This window comes from Macrobrachium nipponense, chromosome 19 (assembly GCF_015104395.2).
Source record: "Macrobrachium nipponense isolate FS-2020 chromosome 19, ASM1510439v2, whole genome shotgun sequence".
Taxonomy (NCBI): Eukaryota; Metazoa; Arthropoda; class Malacostraca; order Decapoda; family Palaemonidae; genus Macrobrachium; species Macrobrachium nipponense.
The window spans coordinates 34,984,408-35,010,985 of NC_061088.1; the positions used below are offsets into that span (position 1 = coordinate 34,984,408).

The window sequence follows — 26,578 nt, forward strand, 5'->3', positions numbered from 1 at the left end:
ACCTTCGATCTCTATCAAAGAGAGTGAAGAAGAAGTCTTCCTCGAGGAAAGCTTCAATGGTGAACACGAATACTAACTGCCTGAGTTGCCCAGCTACTCCCCTTTACGAAGGAATAGGTATGATATTATCGAGCAAAGGAAAACTCTCAGGCAGGCCTATTTAAACGAAACAGAAATTCGCTAAATACAGAAGCTGAGTTGGTGTTGTCGTAACAAAACCTGAAGAGTTGTTCTTCCTCCGAAAACTCTTGGAAGGTTTAAGGTGAAGGGGTTAGTGTCAAATAAATACATTAGAACAACAGTTTCTTTCGGCTTCTATCCGCAGAGGTAAATACGATATGCGTATATGATTCGACCCATGCGTTAGCAAAATGACGCACAGATAAACTACGTAAGTATTGTAGTAATTTGAACATCGAATTCTCTACTACATCTTTCCTGTACGAGGAAGAGAGAAAGAAAGGAAAACGACTGTCCACGTTCTAATGAACGAGACTTTTAAAAGAACTCCTTGAATCTTTGCCAAGACACTTTTTTCAGAAAAGGGAGTAACATTCGAATAGAGATCATCAAGAGAGAACCGTGGATCGAAAAAAAAGACCGTTCAATGTTTTTATGATATTGGACAAAAGACTTCCTGGATAGCTACAAGTCTTTCTCTTAACCCCGATGAGCCTCTGAAAATGAATGAGAGCTCTTCCGAAATTTGTTAATGAGTTTATCCGCTTAAACGATAAAAAACGTTAAAATCTATGTCAATGAGAACTACCCCATTTATGAGGGGGGGGGGGGGGGGGGGGGGGGGGGGGGGGGGGGGGTCCCCCACTTAAATGACAATGGGGGAAAACGTCCTGACTTGACAAAACTATTAGCACTTTGCTAATAGGGGAAAACACCCTTTAACATGACCGAAAGTCACCCAGGAATCCGAGTATATAATCTTCCCGATCCTCAAAGAAATCGATGCAGAGGAAAGAGGATAGAAGAAAAATTCGGGTATGTCTCTCCGCTAACTCCGAATCCTTTTAAAAATTTCTGTAAAGAAATGCCCTCAACAGCAAATAAGACGCCTTCAACAAGTCTTTTCTCTCGCAAAGCGTCCTGCCGAGCTTCCACCGAAGCGTCCTGGCGAATGTCCACAAAAGCGTCCTGCTGAGCGTCCTGGAAAGCGTCCTGCTTAGCGTCCTGGAAAGCGTCCTGCTGAGCGCCTCAAAAAAAAAGTCCTGCTTAGCTATGAGCGTGTCTGAGCAGAGAACACCAAGTCTTCTAACGACGTTTCAGAGAGGAACTCGTTGAGCGCCTTGATGCATGCAAGGCCCGCCAAGAGGCGTCCTGGAGAGCGACCTTGCCAACATCTCATCTTATGACGAACCGCGTTTTGCGTATGACATTGAATATTTTTAAGGGACGTCCTCATGCGAGTCTCCATGGAGAGCCGCACGCTGCTTCTGAAGTGTGTGAACACTAAAGGAAGACGTATGTTTTCGTCTTCCGCAAGGTGCTTGCCGAGCGTCCTGGAGAATGTCTCTACTTATAGGACGTCGAGCACCTCCAAAAGCTTCCTAACGTCTAAATTGCCCTTCTTATGCCGACCAGAGACATAAGTTGTTTGACTGTGCAAAGCAGCTTGCCGGCCGTCAAACTTATCAGCTTGCTTTATCGAAGTAAAGCGAACGTTACATAACGTATACGGAGCGCAATGAGGAGAGGAGACGAATACTGAGTTGCTCCTCCAAAAGGTGGAATCAAGAATGTCCTTGATTACCAAATTCTTTTGGAATGCTAGCGAGGTTGAAACAGCTCTAACTTCATGAGCGTTCACTCGCAGGAGGCTCAAATCACTCTTCTGGCAAGATGAATGAGCCTCCTTAATAATGTATACATGATGTATACATGAGCGGTCACTCGCAGGAGGCTCAAATCACTCTTCTGGCAAGATGAATGAGCCTCCTTAATAATGTATAAATGATATATACATGAGCGTTCTCGCAGGAGGCTCAAATCACTCTTCTGGAAAGATGAATGAGCCTCCTTAAATGTCCCTTAGAAAAAGAGCCAGTGCATTCTTCTAAAAGGGAAATTGTGGTCTCTTTACTCTTTCATCCTCTCGTGACGAGAGAGAGGACGTGAAAACGTCCTATTCTCTGCACTGTGCTCGATCTTCGGCAGCCTGGGAAGCGACACAGGACCTGCCGAAAGGAAGCCAGATCATGTGCGGATGAAACTGAAACAAAAAATCCTCCCGTAACCATCCTTCGGCTTTTTGACATGCACCCTCTCCCTGGTTTCCTGGGAGTCCGACAGAGGTCTACGGCCTAGAGGCGTTATGGGGCCGATCTGACGTTCCCTCCTAACGAAGAGAGAGGAAGGTGAAGCGTCCTCTTCTCTAAAGCTTCTTAGAGGGCGCGAGTCCTTCCGAGAGCTCCAACCCTTGCGCGTGGGGAGGACGCCTCGAGGACGAGAAAGCAATCCTTCAAGATTCGTGCACGAGCACGATCTTTAGCAGCCTGGGGAGCGTCAACAGGTTCTGCCGAAGGGACGCCAGATCGGTGGGGAGCCCCCGTAAACCTCTTGCGGCTTTCGACATGCCCTCTCCCTGAGTCCCTGGGAGTCCGACAGAGGTCCAGGCCTAGAGGCATTATTGGGGCCGATCTGAGCCCCACCCCCTCCACAACACAAGGGGCACTACACTTCACAACACTGAATGGAGAGCGAGCACTTTAGTCTAAGATTACTTGATGTAATCCTCTAGCAGACACTTCTTCTAGGCCCGTAAGCCATACCACAGGGTTAGGCAAAATAAAATCTACAGGAGGTTAGAAGGTTAATTAGGTTCTAACTTCTGTTTTACTGTGGAGGAAAACTCCTGATTCTAACACGCTCTAAAATGCGTACATGAATCCTCCTTCTTCCGTAATCAGTCACACTTTTACTAATTACATTGAACTTATGCAAAGAAAACATGTAAACGTCATATATACTAAGCGAGTGTCTACCGAAAGTTCCGGTAGCCTCACATTACCATGCAGACAACAAAGTCTGAAACTAGGCTAACTAGCTTCAGACATCAAATGCAATGAAAAAATTTACGATAGCGTATGCCTAGCCACAAATCCAAGTTAATAATCGAAATAACAATTAGGATACTTAAGCGGCTAATGAAGTTTTCAAAATCCTAGGCGGAGGTCTGTAAACAGTTGTTTACCGACCGGCGACAGAAAAAAATATGAATAGAAAATGGGAATAGTTCCTGATATCCGCCTCCCAGCGGCGGGAATGGGTACTACCACCTGGCCGCCCACTGCGTGTGCCGCGAATTTTTAAATTCTGTCGGACTTCGGAAAATACAGCTATATATATATCTGTCAGGTAAGTTTCATGAACAAAATGTTATTGTCATGATACAATAAAGTTTTATGCATACTTACCTGGCAGATATATACTTAGCTATAGACTCCGTCGTCCCCGATAGAAATTCGAATTTCGCGGCACACTCTACAGGTAGGTCAGGTGATCTACCCCCCCTCCGCCCCGCCGCTGGTGGCGGCAATAGGAATCATTCCCGTTTTCTAAGACAGATTTTCTCTTCCACCTGTCTCCTGAGGGGAGTCGGGTGGGCCATACACCGTATATATCTGCCAGGTAAGTATGCATAAAACTTTATTGTATCATGACAATAACATTTTTATGCATTCAACTTACCTGTCAGATATATACTTAGCTGATTGGCACCTTTGGCGGAGGGTAAGAGACAGCTAATCTACTGAAATAGACAGGAAACAACATATGTTGTAGGTGTAATAAAATTAAAAACCTTGATTCCTACCTGTGTTAGCGAAAGACTTCATGGCTACTGCCTAGGAGCCCGTATCGCTCTTCAAGAGCCTCCCAGCGAGGTAGTGACCTCATGCTAAGAGTTCTTGATGGTCTGTTTACAGGGTCTTACCCACTTACGCTCAGAACCTTAGGATCTTTGTCAATGGGGTCCTATCCACTTACATGACAAAACACCTTGCCTATTGGCATGATCATAGAGCACGACACTAATCCCGATCACCTGATCCTTATTGGGGTTAGTACTACGATTGAAAGGAGTCATCCCCGAACATCCTTTCAAGCAACCCACAACTCAACAACAATATTAAAACTAATTATTAAAAATATTAAAACAAATTTAAGGATCAGCGTCTGCTCCATTTCCCAGCATAGTAACCGCTGATACATAAGGTCCAAGAGCGAAACATTTTATCGTATGTTATTCTAACATCCTTTAAATAGTGGGATGCAAATACTGAATTGCACCTCCAGTAAGTTGCTGCTAAAATGTTTCTCATGGACATATTCTTCGTAAAAGAAAGGGAAGTTGCCACAGCCCGGACTTCGTGAGCTTTCACTCTCAGCAGCTTTAAAGAGTTCTCTTGGCAATTCCTATGAGCTTCAGTAATTACATTTCTGACAAAGAATGCCAGTGCGTTCTTTGACATCGGTCTATTGGGGTTTCTTACCGAACACCAAAGACCTTGTCGACATCCCTGAAGCTGTGTCTTCTTTTATAATAAATTTTTAAGGTCCTGACTGGGCAAAGGGACCGATCCAACTCTCTTCCTACCAGAGAAGAGAGTCCCTTGACTTCGAAACTTCTAGGCCAAGGTTTAGAAGGGTTCTCATTCTTCGCTAGGAAAAGATCCTGGAAAGAAATGACAGCCGAGTCTTTTCTAAATCCCACCCGAGAGTCCAAAGCATGCAATTCACTGATCCTCTTAGCAGTTGCTAGAGCCAACAGGAATATGCATTTGCTAGTAAGATCTCTGAATGAGATTTTATCTATAGGTTCGAACCTGTCCGACATCAAGAACTTTAGGACAACGTCCAGGTTCCAACTCGGGGGAATCGATGATCTCAATTTCTTAGTCTCGAAAGACCTGATGAGATCATGAAGATCCTTATTATTCTCGAGATTCAGCCCTCTGTTTCTAAAAACAGCTGAGAGCATGCTCCTATATCCCTTAATAGTTGATACGGCCAATTTGGATTCTTCTCTTAAGAAGAGGAGAAAATCCGCGATTTCGGTTACAGAGGTACTGGAAGAGGACAGCTTCTTCGACCTACACCATCTACGGAAAACTTCCCACTTCGATTGGTAGACCCGCAGGGTAGAGGCTCTGCGGGCTCTAGCAATTGAAGTTTGCACTTTCTTTGAAAAGCCTCTCGCTCTGACCAGTCTTTCGATAGTCGAAAGGCAAGTCCGGGGAGAGACTTTGGATGTTTTTTGTGGAACCTCTCGAAGTGGGGTTGTCTGAGCAGATCTGTCCTGTCTGGTAGAGATCTGGGAAGTCCACCGTCCATTCCAGTACTCTGTGAAACCAGATTCGGGAAGGCCAAAAGGGAGCAATTAGAGTCATTCTCATTCCTTCCGATGCCACAAATTTTCTTAATACTTCCCCCAGCAATTTGAATGGGGGAAAGGCGTATGCATCTATGCCTGACCAATCCATGAGGAAGGCATCGATCGCTGTGGCTCTGGGATCTTCTTCTAGCGAGGCAGAAGTTGTCTATTTTTCTGGAGAGGAACGTGGCAAACAGGTCGTCTGGGTCCTCCCCCAGAGTGACCATATTTTGTCTGCAGACTTTCTGAGTGGAGCATCCACTCTGTAGGGAGACCTGTTCTTTCTGCTCAATCTGTTTCCCTGCCCTTGAGGGTTTTTTACTCCTTGGACAAAACCTAGTACGTCAGAATAATGCCCCGTTTCCTCTTCGTCCAGGTTAATAGATCTCTCGCTATTTCGTTCAGAGAGAAAGAGTGAGTGCCCCCTTGATTCCGGATGTAAGCCAGAGCTGTGGTGTTGTCGGAATTGACTTGAACTACCGCCTCTCTGACTTCCGCTTCGAAGTATTCCAGGGCTAGATGAATTGCCAGAGTTCCTTCGCATTGATGTGCAGAGTAGTTTGTTGTCTGGTCCAAACCCCTGCTACTTCCTTTGGACCCAGTGTTGCTCCCCAACCTGTTTTCCGAGGCATCGGAAAACAACACTCGGTGAGGGTTCCGAATCAAGAGGACACCCCTTCGTTCCTTGTTAATGGGGTTAACCACCACTTTAGGTCTGATTTTATCCCCTGTTGGATGGGAAAAATGTCTGACAAGTCTCCTGTCTTTTGACTCCACATCCTCTTTAGATAAAATTGCAGAGGTCTGAGATTTAATCTTCCCAGGGAAATGAACTGCTCTAACGAGGAAAGGTTGCCAGCAGACTGAGCCATTCCCTCGCCGAGGGTCCGTTCTTTCCCTAAGAAGTTCGAGATCTTTTCTAAGCCTCGAGTAATTCTGTCTTGAGATGGAAACGCCCGAAAACCCCGAGAATCCATCTGTATCCCCAGATAGACTATGTTCTGTCTGGGGATCAATTGTGATTTCTCGAGGTTCACGAGCAGTCCCAAAGATTTTGTCAAGTTCAAAGTCTTCTCCAAGTCCTTCAAGCACTGAATTTCCGATTTTGCTCTTATTAGCCAATCGTCCAGATAAAGGGATATATTATCCCTCTAGATGTAGCCATCTCGCAACGTTCATCATTAGCCTCGTGAACACTTGAGGGGCCGTTGAAAGGCCGAAGCATAGGGCTCTGAATTGGTATACTTTCCCCTAGCAATCATGAATAAGGAGATATTTCTTCGATGATGGATGCAGGGGGACATGAAAGTATGCATCTTGTAGATCTAAGGAGACCATCCAATCTCCTGGACGAAGAGCCGCAAGAACCGATTTTGATGTTTCCATAGAGAACTTTGTGTTCTCCACAAATCGGTTCAATGCGCTCACATCCAGGACCGGTAACCGGCTCCACCCTCCCGAGGATTTTCGGAACCAGAAAAGACGGTTGTAGAATCCTGGGAATGCGGATCACCGAACCACTTCGATGGCCTCCTTTGCAACATCTGTTTCTACCAGTTGCAATAATGCTTCTTTCTTGGCAGGGTCCCTGTATTGGGCTGACAGTTCCCTCGGGTTCGTAGTCAAGGGAGGCCTGTCTCGAAATGGGATCATATATCCCTTTGTTACCACGGAAAGGGACCAAATTTCTGCCTGTCTCCGAGCCCATTCTTCGGAAAATTTCCGAAGTCTGGCTCCTACCGGTGCTGAAGGACTGTTGTCTCATTTAGCTCTCTTGATAGGTCTGAAGGAAGGCCTACCTCTCTTCTGCACTCCTCTCTTCTTAAAAGAGGGTCTGGCCGAGGTACTTCCTCGAAAGGGCTGTGAGGAGCCCGAGTCTCTCTCTTAATAGGACCCGAAGTCCTCGATTTCTTTGCAGATTGGGCCAACAGATCTTGTGTGCCTTTTCCGTCAAAGAATGAGAAATATCTTTTACAAGATTATGAAGGAAACAATTGGTCCGACAGAGGAGCATACAGAAGAGATGACCTCTGAGTAGGAGTAACTGCTTTCGTCAGAAAAGAGCTAAATAAGACTCTCTTCTTCAGAATACCAGTACCAAACAGAGAGGCCACCTCTCCTGATCCATCCTGAACCGCCTTGTCCATACAGGAAAGAACACTATGAAGGACTTTCTGGACTAAGAGATTCCTCCTCTTGTGTCTTTTTGGCAACCACCCCAAGGGACCAGTCTAAGAAGTTAAAAACTTCTAAGACATTAAACAATCCCTTGAGGAGATGGTCCATCTCAGAAGTCCCCCATGTGATCTTTGCTGATGACAAGGCTTGTCTCCTAGACGAATCTACCAGATTCGAAAAATCTGCTTCGGCAGTGCACGGGAGAGCTAGACCCCGTGGTTTGCCCGTCTCGCCTACCAAATACCCAAATTCTTTTCCTCCCTGATAGTTCTGGAAGGAGGGCAGGTAAAGACTGTCTTCCCCGCCTTCTCCTTGGATTCCAACCAATTTCCTACGAATCGGAGAGCCTTGTTCATGGAAATGGTTGGCTTCATTTTAATAAAAGATGATTGTTTCGGGACCTTCGTGCTTGTAAACAAGGACCTTGGAGAAGGAGGAGCAGTAGGGCTTAAAGAGTCCCCAAACTCTTGAAGGAAGAGGGCTGCCAGCGTCTTGTAATCTGACAAACCGGAGCCGAGTGATTTTCAGAGTCCGAAATCTCTTCCAAATCCATTCCGAAGAGGATTGTTTATTTCCAGTAGGAGACTGGCCTCTTGCAACATCCACCCCCACACTCTCGCAAGAACGACGACCGCTTGTGCGATAACTTGCGTCCCTACGAGAGATAGGTTGATCCTGCAAAACGACCTTATCCTTCTCCTGGCAAGAGCGATGGCCGCTTGTGCGACACCTTTCTCCTCTGTCAGACGAAGGATGTCCTCTCTTATCGCTTTCTTCCGGAACGACCTATGTCCTGACAAGGAATACGGCCGCTTGTGCGACAACTAGAGTCCTTGTCAGGTAAAGGTTTATCCTTCCGAAAGCCAAACAAATCTTCCTGGCTTAATTGTCTTTTGGAAGAAGTTCGTCTCTTATTTGTCACTTGTGGCTCATTGCGCCGGGTTGACGCTCGTGATTCCTTGCGCCAAGCTGGCGCTTCTGGCGCATTTCGGCAGGGTGGCGCTTCCGGCGCTTCTGGCGCATCTGGCGCATTTCGGCAGGGTGGCGCTTCTGGCGCATCTGGCGCATTTCGCCAGGCTGGCTCTTCTGGCGCATATGGCGCTTCTGGCTCTTCTGACTCGTATGGAGTCTCAAACTCATCTGGCGCATCTGGCGCATTGCGCCAGGTTGGCGTTTTTGTTGCATTCTTCATACTCCTCCGAGTATAAGCCGAAACTTCCGTTTCTTCTTTCTTTCCCTTCGTCTTCTTTATAGGAAGGCAGCGTCCTCCTCTCCTGGAGTTTCCTTAGTAAAAACTCCTACTAAGGCTGAAAGTTTGCTCCTGCACATTTAGGATAATTTTTGCAGCCGCACTCTCTTCTCTTCCCTGATTCAGGTGAGGAATGTCTCGAAGTGGAAGGAAACTCCGATTTCCGTTTAGGAACCAATCTCCTTTTCTTCTTCTCACAAGGTGATAGATCGGAGAAAAGCTCAGGGCTTGAATCTAAAGTAGGAGCCTTCCAACTTCTCTTTAAGGGCGTGACAGTTCATCAGAACTCCATCCCTTACATTCGGTGAAGAATCTGACGAAGAAAAACACTTATTTAGGATGCTTTTTCGATAGCGATCCTTGGCAGTTCGGGTCGTCACAGAATCTGCCGAGGGGACGCCTGATCGGTGGGGATTCTCCGTAACCTCCGTAAGGCTTTCGACATTCCTTCTCCTCTGGGCCTGTGAGCTTGGAAGAGGTCTAGGCCTGGGAGCGAGACAGAGCCGATCAGACGCACCCTCCACTGCACTAGGGACACTTAATTCACTATCACTGTGCTTACCTTTCAACGTCAGCATTTGACGTTCCATCCTTTGTAGCGCAGCTTTAAGATCTGCAATTTCCGTTGCCGGATTTGCAGTCTTAGTACTAGAGGAAGAAGATAGAGGTTTTAGGGTTAGGTGTTAATTTAATAGGCTCGTTGGGGGGGTTGGGAGAAGCGACCGACCTTACGCCTTTCTGGAGGAAGCCTTCCTAGCCCTATCCATATCTAACTTTTCCCTTAAATATGAATTTAAATTCTTCCATTCTTCCTCATTCATATTTACACATTCATCACAGGTGTTAGAAATTGAACATTCATTCTTTCTACACCCCTTACAAACTGTGTGAGGGTCTACCGAAGCTTCGGTATCCTCACCATGCATCCCTCATTTACACACTGTCTTCTAACCGTAAAGCTAGAATCCGACATCATGAGAAATATCCAAAACAAGTCCAAAAAACAGTCCACGAAAGAGTATGCCAAACCAAAGATCCAATACGTCACCAAAATACCGGCTTAGAAGATCAATAGCGATGAAAAATACGAAAATCAAATCAGGAGTAATTAACAACAACAATGTTGCTGTCACGGCCGATAGAGAAAATCTGTCTTAGAAAACGGGAATGATTCCTATTGCCGCCACCAGCGGCGGGGCGGTAGATCACCTGACCTACCTGTAGAGTGTGCCGCGAAATTCGAATTTCTATCGGGGACGAGCGGAGTCCTTATAGCTAAGTATATATCTGACATGTAAGTTGAATGCATAAACTTAGTATTCATGCAATACATTTAATAAAAAAAAAAAAAACATTAGTAAAGATAGAATAAAGAATAGAAATATGTATTATATCTGTTTGGTAGTTTCAGTAGTTGAAGAGAGATAATGAAAATTTATGGCTTACTGTGTAAAAGTGATTGCTTGGCGATCGTTCGATACTCGTAAGTGCTGGATGTAAACAGACGTTTTGGAAGCTTTTTTTTTTTTGGGGGGGGGATTAATAGTTAATGGTTACTTAATAATTATTTGAAATGGGTACATGCAATACATTTACTAAAAAAAATGTGAATTAAATATAAAATATAAAATAAATCAGACTGCCAACAAATACGCATTTTTTAGAATTCTTCTTCTGTTTTATTATTACGTTACGTATACGTATTACGTATTAGCTGTCAGTAACTCGGTATCTCCATTAGGTAAAGATAGAATAAAGAATAGAAATGAATGGTTATTATACTGTTTGGTGGTTTCATTAGTTGAAGAGAGATACTAATGACAATTTATGGCTTACTGTGTGCTAGGAAAAATGATTGCTTGGCGCTCCCGGTTCCATACTGTAAGACGGGTAAGAGCTGATTGTAAACAATCGATTGGATGGTTTTGTTTTTTGTTTGTTTGTGTTTATTATAGTTAATGATTAATTAATAATTATTTGAAATGAGACATACTGATTATTTATACATTTTATTGGCATATTCTATGCTTTTAGCTCTTAGGTTTAGATGTCAGAATCAAAGACTAGGCTACAGTAGCAACCGCTAACATAGGCTAGGCTTATTGCTAAGGGACATATGCCAAGACCTCCATATATATGCAGTAAAAATGGGGTTGAACATTATATGCAGGTGAAATTTACTCAAGTATGTACAGTATCTTGCCTTTTTGGAGTCATTTTTCTTCCGTCGTAACCCTAGAACATGTGTTTTAGGCCTGGAAATATAATTTACTGGGGTGTTTTTGGAGGGCTTGGAACGGATTAGCCATTTTACATGTAAAAATGTGTTCCAAGATACGAAAAACTCTTGATACAAGAGGCCGTCTCGAAACGGATTAATTTCGTATCTCGAGGTACCACTGTATAGGGGTGTGTGAAAGAATCATGCATAAAACAGTTCTCTCTTCTTTCCCCCTTCCGACTAACCAATCTATTTTTAGAAGTCTTAATAAACCACTTTTTCAGAAATTCTTTTTCTGTCTCTCTGTTTCTGAAATTCCTTTTCATGACCAAACAGTTCTTTTTAATTGAAATAATGCAACTCTTAATGTGTGTGTTTTAGAACAGGCATTTACAGTCTAGAAGGTAAAGGAAATAAAAATAGATCAATTAAAAAAAAAAAATTACTTATGCTACGTAACCAGCAGATAGAGAGAGAGAGATGAAGATAGAGAGAGAGAGCAGAGAGAGAGAGAGAGAGAGAGAGAGAGAGAGAGAATAGAATTACGTAAAAAATCATTGATCGCTAATCTGGCAACACACACTCCTGTCACACTACTTCACATATTTGACAGCTCTGGACTTCGAGCTTCTGTGGAGTTAAAAAGAAAGACGAGGGAAAGAATTCTTTATGTGCATCATTTTGTTGTTGTTGTTGTTTGAAAATATTAATAAACATATAGCTGATATATTAGATGTACCATAAAAATTGTCTCATCTCAGAGAGAGAGAGAGCGAGGAGACGATGAGATGAGCGTTGTGAGAAAGAGAGGAAGACGAGAGAGGGATGAGAGAGAAGAGGATCTTGAGGAGGGGTGACGAAGACGAGAGAGAGAGAGATAGACGAGAGAGAGAGGCAGAGAGAGAGAAGAAGAGGAGATAGAGAGAGAGAGGGATTTGTTCTTACATTGAAGCGAATTGTTCTTACTTAGAAGTGAAATGGAAAGGTTATTTCTTTAAAATACTTTCACAAATTTTGCAATTACGGTTGTTAATTATTATTATTATTATTATTATTATTATTATTATTATTATTATTATTATTATTTGAAAATATTAATACAAATGGTACCTACTACATGTACGTGTACCAGAAAAATTCTCTCATCTCGGTAAGTGAGAGAGAGAGAGAGAGAGAGAGAGAGAGAGAGAGAGAGAGAGAGAGAGAGAGAGAGAGAGAGAGAGAGAGGAGAGAGAATTATTATCTTTATTATTTAATGTTATTTACTTTACACATAAAAGCTTGAAAACTTATAAATTATGTAAAAAATTGAACAAAGCTTGAAAACTTATAAATTACGTCAAAAATTGAACAAATACCTTTGCAGGGTTTCTCCAGGATTCGAAAATGTTGTGTTTGTGTTCGCATGTCTACTAAATATTCATGTTATGATAATTAGTTAGGTTCCAACGAAAAGTTCACACTATTGTGAATTTGTGCAACACATACTGCATAAGAATGAGGTATTACTGTATAGCTTTTACTTCTGCACTAGCGGTACTTCAACAGACAAACAAGAATATGGCTTTCTGTTTTCTATCAATCTACTTCCACCACCACCACCAACTCCACCACCAAGGGACCAATAGGTTCAGACACTAGTAGCCAGTCAGCATAAGTACTTCTGTCCAGCTTGAACATGGGGAGCTGGGGAGATGTAATTTATATTATGGATAGGAAAGTATTTAAAAAATAAATCTCAAATAAGTATTCACATTTTTCAAACGGAGTCCCACATTTGAAAAAGGAGGTGGGCAAAGTGGAAATCAACCAACCTTTTGAAGGCTACTCAGTAACAAAATATTTTGTACAAAACAAGTGTATGTTCTCAAAATAAAGATAACCAAGATCTCTTTGGAAGGTGGCCCCTTCAGCAGAAGGAGGGGTAGGATTTTTGTGCCAAAACTAAATGTACAAAAAGGTATACAGTACTTATAATACTCAACAATTAGTACTGTAACTCCTAGCTTTCCATAAATCCCAACCAAGTTTAAAGAACAGTTGAACAAAAGAGGTTACCTATCAATTCAAGACAATTTCTCTTGTACAAACCATAGGAGTTCAATCTCTGCAATAATCATGCTTAACCTCTGCACCATGATAAACCAAAGCAAATGCATGATAACCATGCCACTGAGTGGTTTCAATATTGTATCCAAGGATAAATTCTTTCTACAATTTAAAAGTTCCAGCAACTGCTCACATGTCAGTGGCTTACCTTTCATAAGGAAAGAAATTAGCATTAAAGTCCTTAACCAAAGACATATTGAAAATGAAATTACAGCTCTATGCTTTGGAAGCTCCAGTTTCCAAATCAATAAACACAGAACCGGATCCAGTGTAACAGCGTTCCTTACAACTGTAGCTCCTTGAGAACCTTATTATACGGACAACCTAAGTACCTATGCCTACTCACATGCAAACCAGTCGACAAACTATATACAGAAGTAATGCATAGAACACTAACCGATAAAATCACTGCTAGGAGGTAGGAGTGGTTGCGGTTCATCTATGGGATAATATTGTGTGTCACATTTTGTCCACCATCGGCCGTAACTTCGCTGAATGTCAGGAAGAAAAGGTTACATAGCATGAACTTTCCAGTTACATTTACCAATTAGCAATCTCTTGAAAAATGACTACTGGCTACACAACTACAGAAATAAAAACTGAAAACAGCAAAATAAAAACTGAAAACAGCAAGTATTCCAAAAGTATTTAAAAAATAAAACAGTACTACACAGAAGTATTAAACAAAAGGCTTCTAATGAAAGCAATTTACATTCTTTTTTTAAATTGACCAATAGACACCATATTGAAGATACATGAAGTACTTCCAGTAATTAAATTCACATGAATTTATGATCAAGTCTTCTACATTCTTTGGTAGAAGTTTTCAAAATTTAGCTTCCAAATTTAACAATATGGAAACAACTACTTTCCTTGAAAAATAGATGCTACTCATGAAAAAAAAACAAAGATTAAATGTCCTATAATTGAAAAGTTCACATGGCTGACAATGGTTTTGCATTTTTAGAAAATGTGTTATAGGTAGTACAAAGATATTACAGACCACATAACTACAGTACTCACCATGCAGTAGGCTGATGAAAAGTCTCCATATTGTGGATACAATGTAGGCTTGCCAACTACATTATTAGCAACATATGATATGGAGCCATCACTCCCATATTGAGAGCTGAAGTCCTCAACTTCTTTAGCAAATTGATCCACAACACACTGCATTTTTATTATCTATTATTCAAGATTAATTTGTCAATACACCAGAGTTGAGGTGAAGTATGTAGATGAAGTTCAACCCATTCAATTATATGACTCATGGAGAAGAAACAGAACCTCTGAAAATATGAAAATAGCAACTGAATTACTAGATATTCTTCATCCTTTTTCTTCACTAAGCATTCAAATCAGAAGGCACAGTCAAGATATCAAATTCAGTATCAGAATAACATGCAAGAACAGAAAAATAATACGTAGTTATAAAGTGTCATGATTACGTATAAAACCACAGTTTGAAAATTTGAGCAAAGTCACAAATAGCTTAGAGATAGGTCTTCTCTCCAGTGTGGAAAATAACTTCCCACTTTATGCAGTCAAATTTCTGGCATGCGATCTATAATGAAAATATCAGAGTACGTATATAGGGAAAATGGAATTAATGTAATAATTCTTCAGAATATAAACAAAAAACTTTACTAATGAACTCAACAACAATTTATCTATTTAAAAATCTCAGCTTTAACATCTAGCATATATTTTATGCTAGATAGATGACTATCAAGATTGTAATGTCAAATTCTTATGGATCAGACTAGTGACCAGTTTGAAGATTTTATATGATAGTATTACACTCTGGTGTTCTTTTCTGGAATGTAGATCACCATAGTCAAACAGCCAGTTAAAAGATCATCACAGTCCAACAGGTCATTACCATTTTAATTTATCTATTTCATATCCCACAATTCCTGCTACTTACTAACAATATATAATGGTTTTAAGACTATTACTATTGTTACATATATTATTACTATATAATTATTAATGTTTTATAGGATACTTTCAGTTAAATAATAATACATAATAAAACTAATTTACCTTATGAAAAATGAATTATCAGAAAAATTGAGAGAAGTCTTTATAAGATAAATTCAGTTAACTCTTCCATTCTATTCAATATGAATGTATCTGAGAAGGTTTGCTTCCTGTTTTATCATTATTTTTATTATTTTTACTTTTTTCTTTTATCTATCACAGTCATCCTATTTGACTGAGTGGTTTTAGTGTGGCATTTATGGTTGCGTCCTGCTTCTTTAGGAATCCATCACTTTTCTTACTATGTGAGCTGTTTCCAGGAGCATATTCTTCTGCACGAGTCCTGGAGCTACTTCAGCATCTAATTTTTCCAGGTTCCTTTTCAGGGATCTTTGGATCGTGCCTGTGTCCCTATGATTAAGGGTACGATTTCCAATGGCATATCCCATATCCTTTTTATTTCTATTTCCAGGTCTTGATACTTAACAATATTTTCCTCTTTCTCTCTCATCTACTCTGGTGCCCCATAGTATCGCGACATCGATGAGTGATACATTCTTCTTGGTTTTGTCAATCGTCACAGTCTGGTCTATTTGTACATATCACCCAGAATAAGGTTAGGAATTGCATAAACTTATTACGTATGCATGATAATTCATTTGAAAATATTCGTTGTTGTAAAAGTAACCAGCTTCCTGATACAAATTTCATCGGTTTTTCTGTGAACATTAGCTACGATGTGTTGTTCGCACTTTCTTATTTTTTTATCACTGTTGCCAATTGGTTTGTATTTACCCTACAACCCTGGAATAAGACTTACACAAAACCGTATATAAGTGAATTTAGCATAATTTGTAATATATATATACAAATTTTAGAGCAATTTTGTGTATCATTGTTGCATTATATACTATATCTAGAATTCATGGAAACAGTTCGTAAAGGCATCGGCGTGTGTTTTAAGTTCCACTAAATTGGCAACGATGACTTGCCATTCCTAGCATGCATTAAAGGTTACATTTGTTTCAGCCACACAATTATTAAAAATTAAAAATGTTATTGTTATAATACAATTAAGTTTGTTCATACTTACCTGGCAGATATATATATAGCTGTATTCTCCGAAGGCCGACAGAATTTCAAAACTCGCGGCACACGCCAGTGGGCGGGCGGCCACGGTGGTTTTAGTACCCATTCCCGCCGCTGGGAGGCGGATATCAGGAACCATTCCCATTTTCTATTCATATTTTTATCAGTGCCACTGTCTCCTGATGAGGTGGTGGGCACTTAATTATATATATCTGCCAGGTAAGTATGAACAAACTTAATTGTATTATAACAATAACATTTTGTTCATGAAACTTACTTGGCAGATATATATATAGCTGAATCCCACTTCGGATGGTGGGAAGAGACAGAATAGGATTTGTAGGAAACTTAAATTAAGTAGATGATATACACCTTGGTTCCTCACCTGTTTTAGCAAAGTAGACTCTGTGATTACTGGTCACTACAGCCTGCTTGTGCTTAATCAGAGTGCCAGCCAGGTGGAGACCTGTAGTGCTGGTGCGCTCTGAATGCTCTGTCAACGGGGACGTGACCTCAATGTGACAAGAGCATAGAGGCCCTACAAATGAGGGCAACGAAGCAACTGACCACCACCTCGACCAACTAACAAAGACCCCCCTGAACACTAGCTAAAAGATGGGAGGTCTTCACCAAAGCCTCAAACCACCCCACAAAAAACAAAAAAACACAACACTAAAACCTAACCCTAAACCTAACTAAGGGATAGGGAGAGAGCTACCTTCAGCCCCCAAGACTGTGTCTGCAGAAACGTATGGAAGCCCAAGAGAACAACAGTCCTCGTATATCGTTCTCACATCTCTCAAGTAGTGTGAGGCGAATACTGAATTGCTCCTCCAAAAAGGTGGCGTCAAGGATGTCCTTGATCGACATGTTTCCTTTGGAAGGCAAGCGAGGTTGCAACAGCTCTGACCTCGTGAGCTTTCACTCGCAAGAGGCTCAAATCGATCTGTGTGGAAGACGAATGAGCCTCTTTAATGACGTCCCTCAGAAAGAACGCCAAAGCGTTCTTGGATAACGGTATATCGGGTCGTTTAACCGAACACCAGAGATTATCTGAGGGACCTCTTACTTCTTTAGTCTTGTGGACATAAAACTTTAGAGCCCTGACAGGGCACAGGACTCTCTCCGGTTCTTGGCCCACAAGGCTTGTCATACCCTTGATTTCAAAGCTCCTTGCCAAGGGTTCGACGGGTTTTCATTCTTTGCTAAGAAAGTGGGACTCAAAGAGCAGACAGCATTGTCCCCCTTGAAGCCCACTCTCTTACAAATGGCCTGAATTTCGCTAACTCTCTTCGCCGTCGCCAGAGCAGTTAGGAAAAGAGCCTTCTTAGTCAAGTTCCGAAGAGACGCTTCAATGTAAAGGTTCGAAAGGACTCGACATTAAACAGTCTTAAGGACTAAGTCCAGGTTCCAAGAAGGAGGCCTCGCCTGAGGTATCTTGGAAGTCTCAAATGATCTCAGGTAGATCGTGAAGATCCCTGTTATCAGACAGGTCTAGTCCTCTGTGTCGGAAGACTGCCGACAGCATGCTCTTATATCCCTTGATGGCGGTCCGGGACCCGCCAGTTCTGCACATTTCTTAAAAATAGCAGGAAATCGGCTATCTGGCTCACAGAGGTAGAGGAAGAGGAAATTCCCTTCCGTTCTACACCATGCCCTGAAGGAAGCCCACTTCGACTGGTAAACAGCTCTCGAGGACGATCTCCTAGCATTGGCGATCGCCTTTGCAGCTGCTTTAGAAAAACCTCTCGCTCTTGGCCAGCTTTCGATTAGTCTGGAACGCAGTCGACCACCCAGAGCGGAGAGGTTTTGGTGATATCTTGCGAAGTGGGGCTGTCTGAGTAGAATCTTTCCTCCAGGGCAATGTCCTCGGAAAGTCTATGATGAATGACATTACCTCTGTGAACCATTCTTTCGCGGGCCACATCGGGGCGATCAGGGTCAACCTCGTCCCCTCCGATGCCGCGAACTTCCTTACTACTTCCCCCATGATCTTGAATGGCGGGAAGGCATATAAGTCCAGGTTCGTCCAGTCCCAGAGCAGTGCGTCTATCGCGACTGCTCCCGGATCCAACCACAGGAGAGCAATAAAGAGGCAACCTCTTTGTTCTCGACGTCGCGAAGAGGTCGACTAACGGACACCCACAGTCTCCAGAGCTCTCGACAGACGTCCTGGTGCAACGTCCATTCCGTCGGCAGGATCTGATCTTGTCGGCTGAGAAGGTCTGCTCTGACGTTCTGGACTCCCGCGATAAATCTCGTCAGGATCCTTATCCGTCTCGCATCTGCCCACAGCAGAATCTCCCTCGCTAAATAAAACAGAGGACGGAGTGTGTACCTCCCTGCTTCTTTAGGTACGCCAGGGCGTGGTGTTGTCCGAGTTGACTTGGACTACTTCTCTGCAACCTTTTGTTGGAAGAACTGTAGCGCCAGAAAAACCGCCGCTAGTTCCTACATTGATGTGCCAGGACACCTGTTCCCCCTTCCAGGTGCCTGACACTTCCTCCCCTCCCAGTGTTGCTCCCCATCCCGACACCGAAGCGTCGGAAAACAACACTAGGTCTGGGCTCAGAAGCTTTAGGGACAACCCCTCTTGAAACTTCCGAGGATCCAACCACCATCTTAGATGGTTCTTCACCGATTCGGTGATGAAAAGGGTCGCATCCAGATCCTCTCTGACTCTCCATGCGTCTGCTAAGAAAAACTGGAGAGGTCTGAGGTGTAGTCTTCCCAGGGAAACAAACTTTTCCAGCGAGGAAATGGTTCCCAGCAGACTCATCCATTCCCTCGCCGAGCAAGCTTCCTTCCCCAGGAATGCCGAGACTTTCTCTAAGCCTTGCCAGCTGTCGTTCCTGGGACGGAAACGCTCGAAAAGCCACTGAATCCATCTGAATCCCCAGATACACGATGGACTGTGTTGGGGTCAGATGCGACTTTTCGAGGTTGACTAGAAGTCCCAGGGACTTCGCCAAGGCCAACGTGAAGTGAAGGTCCTTCAGACACCTTTCTTCTGACGATGCTCTGATAAGCCAATCGTCGAGATACAGGGACACTCTTATTCCTGCAGAATGTAACCATCTCGCTACGTTCTTCATGAGCATGGTAAATACCATCGGAGCCGTGCTTAAACCGAAACAAAGGGCTCGGAATTGCCAAACTTGTCCCTTAGCATAAACCTCAGAAACTTCCTTGAAAGAGGGTGGATAGGCACGTGAAAGTATGCGTCCTGTAGGTCCAAGGACACCATCCAGTCGCCCGGTCTTAAGGCTCCTAGAACCGACTGAGGTGTTTCCATCTTGAATTTTTTCTTTTCTACGAAAAGATTCAAGCTGCTTACGTCCAAGACTGGACGCCACCCCGACGACTGTTTTGGTACCAGGAAAAGTCTGTTGTAGTATCCTGGTGACCCCAGGTCTAGGACCTGCTCCACCGCTCTTTCGAGATCATTTGTTCCAAAAGATCTAAAAGAACCTGCTGTTTCTCCCCTTGATACGACGGGGAAAGATCTCTGGGAGTCGTTGAAAGAGGAGGAGGGTCTACAAAGGGGATCTTGTACCCCTGTTCTACTATCTTGAGGGACCACGCATCTGTATCTCTCTCTCTCCACGCTCCCGCGAAGAACTTTAGCCTGGCTCCGACAGGCATCTGAAGGACTTTCTTTTCATTTAGAGGTTTTAGGTTTGAAGGAACCTCTTCCTCTTGCAAGTCCTCTCCCTCGAGGAGCAGCTCTCGAGGGAGGAGCGCTCCGAAAGGGTTTAACCTTCCTAGGAGGTCGTCCCGACGAGACGACGTGATAGGGACTGCAGGACGTCTAGAAGACTGGGCCAAGAGATCCTGGGTAGCCTTCTCTTGTAGGCTCACTGCCAGGTCCCTTACCATAGCCTGGGGGAAGAGATGGCTCGAAAGAGGTGCAAAGAGAAGTTCTGCTTTCTGCGATGCGAAGAGAAACAGACTTCGCTGTGAAATTGCATAATAGCGCTCTCTTCTTGAGGAAAGCAGTGCCGAAATGAGACACTAACTCTTCCGAACCATCCCTGACGGCCTTGTCCATGCATGACAACACATTGGACAGCTCCCCCAGACTCAAAGAATCAGGACTCCTAGATTGAAGATCCAGGGCTCCTAGGCACCAGTCTAGGAAGTTAAAGACTTCCAGAGTCTTTAACAGACCTTTCATGTGATGGTCTATCTCCGTGGGTGTCCAAGAAATCTTCGCGGACGACAAAAGGGATCTCTTCGCGGACGACAACGGGATCCTCTTCTGGTCGGGGGTCTACCAGACTAGCAAAGTCCCCTTGGGAAGAGGACGGGATCTTAATTCCCACTTCCGATTTGGTCTCATACCAAATGCCGCCTCTCCCACTCAGCCTTGAAGGAGAAGGGCGAAAGTCGACTTGCCCTGATCCTTCCGACGTTCCATCCAGTCCTGCAATTTCTTGAATGCTTTCTTAGTGGATAAGGAAGTCTTCATCTCCACCACTTCCGAAACCTTGCCCGACTTCGAAGAGGAAAACTGAGAGGGCGGAGACTTAGGAGCTGCAGGCTGGAACTTTTCCCCAAACAAGGAACGTTAAAAGTCGTGACCAGTACCTTGTAGTCGGAAACCGACGAAGCTGACGGCTGTTCTTCCTCTACTGAGTCAGCGGACTACATGTTCTCCCTTCCTCCCGAAGAGGCAAAGGAGATAGGACCTCTGGAGAGGGCGTGCGCCCCGCGGGTCTAGCCTTCAACAAAGGCTTCCGAGGAAGACTAACATCCGCCTCTTCAAAGCGACCGACCTTCTGTCGATCTTTAGAGCTCGAACCACGAAGAGCTTCCTGACCTCGCTGCGCGTCCAGAGAGGAAACTCTAAGTCTCTCTCGAGGAGCGTCCTTACGCTTGACGCTCAAGCGTCCAGCTTTCGCTTTCAAGGCGTCCTTCTGAGCGCTCTCAAAAGCCTTCTCCACAGGCAAAGCGTCAAACAAAGCCACCCGACGAGCGTCCTGCCGAGCGTCTTCAAACGCGTCCTCCAAGGCGTCCTGTCGAGCGTCCTCCAAGGCGTCCTGACGCGCGGGTGGAGACAGCGACGAACGAGGAGACAGAGAAGGAGACTGCCTCGTCCTCTTGACAGGCAGTCTAGCGTCCTTCCGCCGCTTAGGCTCAACTGCTGCTGGGCGAGTCTTCCGAGCCATTAAGGTCGACAATTGGTCTTGGAGCGACGCAAGAAAACTCTTCGTAGGTGAAGAACCGAGAGGAGGTGAAGGGCTGCGCCTGCGAGAAGACGAGGGGCGGGGGGACGCCTCCTTCCTTCTCACAGGAACAGCAACCTGCCTCTCCGAGGCGCGCGAGAAGCGCTTCTCAGCGTCGTCCTCGGACGACGTCCTACCTCTCTTCTGAGGAGGAAACGCGTCATACGACGCAGGCGACGACCGCAACGAGAGCGGAGAGAGGGGACGTAAAAGCGTAAAGCCTCCCTCAGGAAAAGTCCTTTTCAACGGACGTGAGTCACTCCGAGCGCTCCACCCCTTGCGCGGGGAGGGCGCTCGGAGGACGGAAAAACAGTCCTTTAGGATGCGAGCCTGAGCACGCTCCTTGGCAGCCTGGGAAGTAGCAACAGGTCCTGCCGAAGGGACGCCAGATCGGTGGGGAGCCCCCGTAACCCTCTTGCGGCTTTCGACATGCCCACTCCCTGAGGTCTGGGAGTCCGACAGAGGTCTAGACCTAGAGGCATTATGGGGCCGATCTGACGCCCCCTCCACAACACTAGGGGCACGATCACACACTTTAGTCGAGCCGTTTTCAAGGGCCAACACTTTGGACTCTAGAGTGCGCAATGACTCTAGAATCAGAGAAAGGGCATTACCTTCTCCAGACACAGAACTAGGGCCCTCAGGCAACAACACAGGATTAGGTGAAGCAAATTCTACTGGTGTTAATATAGGCGAAATGTTACTTCCCTTACCTTTCGTAGAACCGCTTTTAGAGGAAGACCTCCTGATCCTATCGCGTTCTAGCTTACGCCGATAGGATTCATACACCTTCCATTCATCCTCAGTCAAACTTTTGCATTCAATGCAATGATCAACTAGCAAACAAACATGCCCCCTACACCCCATACATACTGTGTGGGGGTCTACCGATGATTTCGGTAGCCTCACCTTGCAATCACTCCTCACACACACTCTGAAGCTCACTGAACTTGATCCCGACATCACGTTCATACAAAAGCCAATCCAAAATCCAAAAACAGTCCACTATCGCGTATGCCAATCCAACAATCCAGAGTCAAAACCAAAAGTCAATCCAGATACTTATAACGAGTTAAATCCAAAAATCCTGGGCGGAGGTCTGTAAACAGGTGTTTACCGACCGGCGACAGAAAAAAAATATGAATAGAAAATGGGAATGGTTCCTGATATCCGCCTCCCAGCGGCGGGAATGGGTACTACCACCTGGCCGCCCACTGCGTGTGCCGCGAGTTTTGAAATTCTGTCGGCCTTCGGAGAATACAGCTATATATATATCTGCCAAGTAAGTTTCATGAACAAAACAAATTATTTCAGCCATACAATAAAAAAAAATCAAAATTATTAATATACGTAGACTTAAAATAAATGAAAAGTGATAGCAAAAAAGTATATATTTGTTCTCATAACAATTCACTAAATCATCATCTGCTGCTCATGGATTCTGGTTACCAGATGTACAACAAGACTGAAAAATTATTCCCACCATGGCTTTGCTTTAAACAAACTCACGTATCAAAAGTGGAATTTGGAGTGAATTAAGTATGAAATTTGTACTATATGTAATTACAATCAAATAAGCACTATGGAGTTTCAGTTGTGATGGCAGTAAGGATAAAACCACCGATTACAAGGTAAAAATTCATTCCAGTTCAAAACATGGCCCCCAGGAATAAGAAGTCTCATACTTTCACTAATATAGTAGAAAACAATGTTTCATTGTGCTGATTACTACTACAATCTTGAGTAATATCAATATATGTTACATATACTATACACAAATATTGCTCAAATGAGAACTGGGAAGAACGTGGTCCAATAATTGCACTCACAACCATCACATGCCATATTGGATTTAAAAACTGCCTTGAATACATATTTTACAGAGATTTCACATGCTTATTTTAGTTCGTATGGCAGTTTTCCTGACTAATTTAAAATCTTTTAAATGGTAGGTACCTATGCTTAAATATTGAATTTTCCCGAACAATGGTCGCACAGCGGTGTCTTAGCCTCAGAGGCAGAGTCTCCCTGAGGAAAAGGGGTATGAGGCAGTGTTCCCCCAGCAAGGTAGGGGAAACAACTGACTGGACTAGCTGGTCCAGTTTTCACCGCGTGTGGATCCACCCTTCGAAAAAGTACTTTTACACATCCTGATACCAGAGATGGGCACCAGTTTCGAGTCATCGGTGGTGAGAGCAACAGCTCAAGACTCTACTATTCTTTCAAAGTAAGTATTTTCTCCAAAGTTAGCAATTAAGGTCATATTTTAAGATCAAAAAGAGGTTAATGAAAGTCTAGTCATGCGCAGTGATAACTTGCCTCCATGACGCTTTTGAAATTTTTACTTATAACACCAACAATTTAGAAGATTGACGCCATTTCAATGTTTGTGGAGTCGCTTGTGTCAAACTTTCCATTCCATGTGCTAAATCCACACACCACTTTTACCAATAGACGCTGGGAACTTTCTTCACAACAATCAACAACGACGACACCAACCACAGCTTATCCAAGGAAACTACGATGTTTTGGTAGAAGAAGAAGAAGAAGAAGAAGCATGCACTAGATAATCATTTAAATAAGTAGTTAAACAGCAGTATAAGGTCATGAATTGCATGAGCTTTTTACATATTCATGATTATTAATTTGAAAATATTCGTTGTTGAAAAAGTAACTAGATTCCTGACTCAAATATCACAGTTTTGCTGTGAACAGTACCTATAGTGTTGTTCGTGCTCTTCTATTGTTTATCAGTGTTGCCAATTGGTATGTGTTTACCATCCAAAATGGGTGGTATAAGACTTACACAAAACCAGGGAAATAAGTGAAATTAGCATATCTATTTGTAGTACATTATACATATTAGAGCAATTTTATCATTATTGCATTACTATGACAACTAGAATTCATGGAAACAATTTGCAAATGCATCGGCATATGTGTGAAGCTCCACTACGTAAACTGGTAATGATGACGTCATTTTGCCATCGTCTGCTCATATACGGTATCTACTTTAGAAATAACTGTAATTTTTCGGTGTTAATTTGGTTTAAAAAAAGGGATAATAGACATGAATTAAATAAACATTTTGAAGTAACAAGGTAAAGTTAAACTAAATAATTTGCAACCAAATTAACCCGAAAAATTACAAATATTTTGGATGAATAATTAGGAGCAAACGATGCAAAGAAAATGACTCATCATTGCCAATCTAGTGGAGCGTCACACATACGCCGATGCATTTACAAATTGTTTCCATGAATTCTAGTTGTCACAGTAATGCAGTAATGATAAAATTACAGTAATATGTATATATACTACAAATAGATACGTTAATTTCACTTATTTCCCCAGTTTTGTGTAAGTCTCATACCCAGTTTAGAGGGTAAACACATACCAATTGACAAACCTGATAAACAATTGAAGAGCGCAAAACGCCGCAAAGAATGCCGTAGTCCCCTTTGATAAATATGGTTAGAGGTCGGGTTTACGATTGTTGTGATGAAAGTGCCCCAGCATCTATGGGTAGAAGTGTTGTCCAGATTTAGCACAGGAAATGGATAGATTATTGACACAAGCAACTCTGCAAACATCGACATGGCATCAATCTTCTAAATATTCCGAGTTGTAAGTAAAAATTTCAAAAGAGTTTTGGTGGTGTGGGCACTGCGTTGGCCACCCTTTTCATTACCTTCTGTTTAAATCTTAAAATATGGCCTTAATTTCTAACTTTGGAGAAAATACCTAGTACTTCGAAAGGAGAGTGGAAGTCTTTAGCTCCTTCTCTCACCAACAATAACTCATGACTAATGACCATCTCCAGTGTCAGGATGCGTTAAAAGTACTTTTTCGGAGGGTGGCCTAGCCGTAGTAGTCAGTGAGTAGGCCAGTCCACGCAGTGTTTTACCCTAGCTAGCTAGTAGACAATACCTATTTAAGCCTGCTTTTGTTACTGCTGCAAGTTTCTATGGCACGCAAAGACTACAGATTATACTACTATCTAGCTACCTATAGTACCTAGGTAGATAGTACCTAAGGTACTCATTCTGGAATACCTATAATTGGCTAGGTCAGCTAGCTACGTATACCTAGTAGTACCTATACTAGGTAGCCTATACTCTGTTTTTTTTTTCATCTGTCCATCCGCCTGTGGTGTTTTTGTATGGTAGCTAACACTGCGTCCCGGGCTTTAAATATACTAGTTACATTCAGCTTACATTCAACGATTAGCCTATAATAATATCCTATTTCGAATATTAATGGTGTAATTCGTATACAGTAAATTATTAACACTTTTCAGTTACAAATGTACACCCAGATTCTTAGACATCAGCTCCGGATCTCCCTCCAAAATAACATGGCAAAACTTAAATCAATCTTACCCAGCTGCATTGCAATGTGAAAACCACATGTTGACAAAATGGATTAGAGAAGTTATATAACAATTAGTAAAACAAACAAACTACAAAAGTTTGTCCTTCCTTCGGCCACAGCGCAATGTTTACATTCGATGCTCATTATCTTATCCTTACTGAGTGGCGACGTTAACACGCGTTATGCTTACTGAGTGGACTATTGGTCCCACTGCGTTCACTTACCTTACCGTAAAAAGTTTTGATTATCCCACAGCAACATATAGCGTTAACCGTAGAATGGTAGATGGATAATTCAATATTGAAGAAAATTTTCTGAACATTATTGTTTCATTCATCACAGGGAAGGCTCATTGCATAACGTGTTAAGGGCTGCCCAAACCCCTTGCCAGCACAAGGATGGCTTAATTTACTTATTCTTACAAGCTACACTCTTGTCCATACTTTAACCCACACTTACATTTTTGCTATTATTGTGTGTCTCTACAGTTAACATTTTCTACTTTCGCTTATTCGGAGAGTAAACCTACAAACCACTGTTGTTGTTGTTGTTGAGAGATTAGGAAAGCCCTATGGAAAAGCCTAAAAAGGTGTGAAAAAGGTTTTTCGCTTTGGGAGAGGAAATGACTTATTAAAATTAAAATATAAACAAATAAATAATGTGCATATTAAAGAGTAATACAGAGCAATTATTTCTAAGAAAATATAGTGTGAAACAATGTGCCATTTGACCATAGAGTTTTGCATGCGCCCCGAGTAAGC

The 26,578-nt window shown here is 43.0% G+C and overlaps 1 pseudogene; it reads right to left on the minus strand.

The window, feature by feature from the left end:
• LOC135216078 (F-box/LRR-repeat protein 4-like) overlaps positions 1-25,985 on the minus strand; it is a 95,517-nt pseudogene extending 69,532 nt beyond the window's left edge.
• Positions 25,986-26,578: the final 593 nt, after the last annotated feature.